Below are 4,958 nucleotides of genomic sequence, written 5' to 3'. Positions count from 1 at the left end.
TTGCAGCTGTGCTGCTAGGTCTCTTACCTGTTTCTTGCATTCTTGTGCAGAGCCTGTGCAGTAGGTCAGCATGTGCTATCTACCACTCTCCAGGAGCTTTAACTTCCATCTCTCGAAAATTTAACTCTTCTGCCTCTGTTTGTCATTCCTCTAAGCAAATCCTTATTGATTTGATCTTCTTTCTGCATCCACCCCACGCATGACAGATGTTATTTTCTCTCCCAGGGTAAGAGAGTTAGGATTTGTATATTGTTCCCTCCCAAGGGTATGGTTTTCAGCACAGCTGGGAGTTTCAATGTCTTGCTCTGTACAGGTTGGGTTTTCTTTTTAAATGAGGAAATCCTTTTGCAATTGTTTCTTTCTTACATAACTGTTCTTCCATCTTTCAGGGAGCAGTGTTCGGAGGTTTCATCCTCAGCCTATTTTCTGGGGCCTTTGCCTGCTGGTAAATACATTTGCTGGTTAAACAGTTGGTGTATTCTGTTTTTCTGAGAGACCCTGAAACTTAATTGTGTGTTGTGCACTTTGAACACCTATCGTTACACTTTGGGTGTATTTGCAAAGGTATTAACCCCCACCCTTTCACATAACAACAACTGGCATGGGTGCCAGCCAAGAGGAACAGCTGATTTGCTGGAAGGTTGGCTGCTATTCAGAGGGATCTTGAGAGGCTGCCCCCAAAATGTTCATAGCTGGTAAAACTTATCTCTAAATATTAGAATAACTTCTTGTCTGAAGATTGCTCCTTTTTCACATCAGAGCCCCACATCAAGATGCACTGTCCTTAATTACTTGTATATAGAAACAATGAAAAGAGTGCAGATGATGGAGAGGGACACCTGGAATGGTCCTTTGTGGCTAAATAAAAATACAGAATCATAGAATGGTTTGGGTTGGAGTGGACCTTAAAGCTCATCCAGTTCCAACCCCCCTGCCACAGGCAGGGACCCCTTCCACTAGACCAGGTTGCCCCAAGCCCCTGTGTCCAACCTGGCCTTGAACACTGCCAGGGATGGGGCAGCCACAGCTTCTCTGGGCAACCTGTGCCAGTGACTCAGCACCCTCACAGGGAAGAACTTCTTCCTAATACCTAATCTAAATCTCCCCTCTGTCAGCTTAAAGCCATCCCCCCTTGTCCTGACACTACATGCCCTTGTAAAAAACTCCACTCCAGATTTCCTCTAGGCCCCCTTTCAGTACTGGAAGACTGTGGTAATGTCTCCCCGAAGCCTTCTCTTCTCCAGGCTGAACAAGCCCAACTGTCTTGGCCTGTTTCCATAGGAGAGGTCCTCCAGCCCTATGATCATCTTCATGGCCCTCCTCTGGACTCACTCCAACAGGTCCACATCCTTGTGTTTGGGGCCTCAGAGCTGAATGCAGTCCTGCAGGTGGGGTCTCACCATGTTTTGACAGAGCAACATTTTCCAGTCACCACATACAGAATAACCGTATTCTGTTATGCAGCACAAGTGTAAGCAAAACTGTGAAGGAAAACCCTTTATATCTATGAGAAAGAGCGTATCTCATCACGATGCATTCGACAGTGAGGGACTGCAGCCTAAGCAGTTTCCCAACACTGAATGCTTGAAAAAAAGCAGAACAAGTCAGGTCCCAAACTCTCTCTGTTTCTGGTGCCAGGTCTGCAACTGCAACTGAGACACCAGTACCTGCCACCCTGCCAAGAAATGCATTGCTCCCCTCAGCCCAAGCTGCAGGGATGGAGAAATAGTGGCCAGCCAGAGACTGCAGTCATTCAGCTTTGTTGCTATGGTTTTATGTGTTGCTGTTGCAAAAGCTGTAGAGGATAAATAAGGGTGTTGCCTGCAAATAGCATTTAAATAAAAAAAAGAAACACTAATATTTCACCATGTCTGATGCTTGGCTTCTAGTGACTCAGGGAAATTGACTCCTCAGCCTGTTTGTGATCACCCTGCTGAAAGTAAGAGGGAAATTAAACACCTTTCCAAACAATGATGGCCTTTTTTTCCGGAGAGGCAGCTTTTGCTTGGGACAGATAGCTCTGAAGGAAGCACTGTTCAACACACTGCAGGTATAGGGCATCCTCACATCAGCCCTGGAGAACACGAGCAGCTGAGTGACCTCTATTCCCAGCATGGGTGACAGGGATGATGTCTTCATGCGCCACTGGTAAACTGCATAGCAGCTGCCAGCACTGCACCCATCCTGTCTGCTAACACCAGAACAAGGGCTACCTGTTAGAGCCACATGCCTGATCACCTCTCCCATGGAAACCCCATCCTCACTGCAGCCCAGGCAGCCAAAGGCAGCTGATCAGGCTGTCAGCTCCCAGCCTCACCTCTTACCACCACCACAGTCTGAGGACAGCACCCTTCTGGCTGGGAAAGTAAGATGTTGCACCTTGAATGCGTGTATGAGTGTTCCTTAGAGAAGAAAAGTGCTCACACAGGTTCCTCTCTAAAATGTCAGGTGTATTTTCACCATACTTTCAGCTGTAACTAAAATACGTTGCCTGCAGTGAAACTCAGTGCAACATCTGCAGTTACCTGAAGGCAAGGTCCTGCTCAAGGCCAGTGTCAGGAAAGGCAAAGGTGATCATAATAACTGACAGCAGAAATTTTGTCCCTGACATTAAGCTGAGTCTGTCCTTTGGATGGGAAGCTGCAGGTCAGTTGCTTGTTGGGTTGTAGATAGGAACCACAAAGCTCTACACACAAACACCCCCCTCAACATGCACAAGCACTCTTTGTACTACGCAACATTGCTGCCTTCTGCTCCTCACCCACACTCCCCAGGCCCTTATGGAAGAATACAGTCAATAACTCAGCCAGAGCAGTTAAAGAGTTGAAGAGATGGTAGTAAAGAGTTGGATGTATAAATGTTATCCAGGGCAGTGCACACAGCAAGGTACTGGCTGTGCCCACCTGCCCTCTGCTTCTGTGGAGTATCTCTGAAAACCACAGGTCATCTGCCATCGGTGGTTTGAACTAGCACCAGTGGTGTCTCTCATGCCCCCACCTAGACTGAGGTCTGGGCCCTCTGCTCTCATGCTCATGTGCTTGACAGGCACGCTCCTAGTCCTGGAAATAAATCTGCATCATGATCCATCAGCCTCAAATGTTGTTTTGGGGTCATCTTGTCCTGGCATTTGCTCTGATAAACACTGTACGTGTAGCTAAAGACTGACTAAAGAAGTGTATGCTATGCACTTCAAGTAACAGGCAGCGTAAGACCTTCTGACTGCTGTTCTCATGAAGAAACACTTGCAGAGACACAGCCCTTCCTAAGACTTATATGTCATCTGTACTAGTGCCTCAATTTGACTTCCTGTGACGTCCAAAGCTGAACGTGATGACAGATGAATGTTTCTACCTTCCATGTGTCTTGGCTCTTTAGGTGCTGGGGAAGTGAAACAGTGCTTTATGTGTTCTCTCCGCTTCCCCACAAGACACCCAGAGACAGGCAAGCCAGACCCTAGGAGGTGTGAGAGGGCCAAAGGTATGTGCTTCGGACTCAAGCTGACCTGACGTTTTGTTTGGGATTGCACTGGGCAGCAGTTCACAGAAACTGCAGCACAGATGTGCAATGGTAGCAGGCATCATGCCACACCTACTCTCTAGCAAAAAGCTGTTTCTCGCAACCAAACTCAGTGAAGCCTCAGGTCTCCTTAAGAATGTGGTCACAGTATCGAGGAGCTTCTGGGAATGGAAACTGGGAGAGGCACCCTTGCTGAAACCATGTTTTATTGCAGTGTCCTCATAAAGCAGAGGGAAGGGAGAGTAGGAGTTACAGCAACAGGCCATGGGTTTGGCAGGAGATCATTCACTGACAGAGGTCACTGATTGCAACAGCTCCTCTGGGCAGGGGCAGCTCACAGCTTCTGATGGGGCTGAATGCCCACAGTAACACCAGTGTCTTCAAGTCTTGTTCCTTCTCCTTTCATATTCTAACTACAGAGGGTGGCTTGTAAACTGGGTCCAGATCCTGGGTCTCTGAGTCTTTACAAAAGCACCTTGTCACCTTCTCTCTTTGCACAGCGCAGTGCTAAGCTGTGGACCTTCTTGCTATAGGACACTGTAGCTGGCAAGCATTTAAAAGCAGTTAGATTGATTTAGAGAAAAAAAATGTATCAAAGGTGTTTGAGCAAAATGACATCATGCCATGTCACAGCAGACTGCTGAAGATTGCTCTGGGGAAGCATGACTATGTGTTTGCCCCACTTTTGTGTTCTTTTTTAGGCTTCCAGGTTTGTCCATTCCTTTGGCTAATTCCTTCACTTAACAAAGCCTCCCCACCCTGTCTGCTAAAGGGGAGGGTGAGGCAGGAAAGAAGTCAGTAGGAAAAGAAAAGGTGTGTAGGAATCAACCTGTCCAGTAGGCAAGAGAGAAAACAAAGGGAAGGATGTGAAGGTCACAGGGATGTAAAGGTCAGAAGGATGTAAGGTCACAAGGACGCTTCCATCATACCTCTCCCTCGGAGGTCAAGGGTGCCATGACTTGATGGAGCTTCAGATGGGATGAGGTAAATAAAAAGGGGATGGCCCAGATTATAAGCAAGCTAGTTCTGCACTCCTGGCTCAATTCGGATGGAACAAAGCAAGGAGAGCCTGAACTGGGGCTCCAGTTACTGTCAATACCCACTTTCGCAGGGCTCGACGTCGTTCACTCACATGTCTGCAGACTTACAGGCTTGTTGCTGAAAAGTGGTGTATGAGTGAATCATCTGTTTTCATAACTCTTCAGCAAAACAAGTGGTCTGATTCACACAGGCAAGAGTGTTCAACCATTCCTCCAGAATGGCTGCTGCAACTCCTTAGTAAGGATGCATTTCAAGACATGTTTTAAGTCAATACTGTTTCAAAAACAGGAGACTGAAGTTTGGCATTAAATTCTAGCCCCCTGACACACGTGTGTGCCATGGGGGGCACTGGGCCCCCTCCCTCCCCCTCCCCCCCCCCAGTGTCTAAAAAATTACAGAAC

This window comes from Nestor notabilis, unplaced genomic scaffold, assembly GCF_000696875.1.
Source record: "Nestor notabilis isolate BGI_N333 unplaced genomic scaffold, ASM69687v1 scaffold3470, whole genome shotgun sequence".
Taxonomy (NCBI): Eukaryota; Metazoa; Chordata; class Aves; order Psittaciformes; family Psittacidae; genus Nestor; species Nestor notabilis.
The sequence above is the reverse complement of the archived record's forward strand: the minus strand, read 5'-3'. Positions refer to the sequence as shown.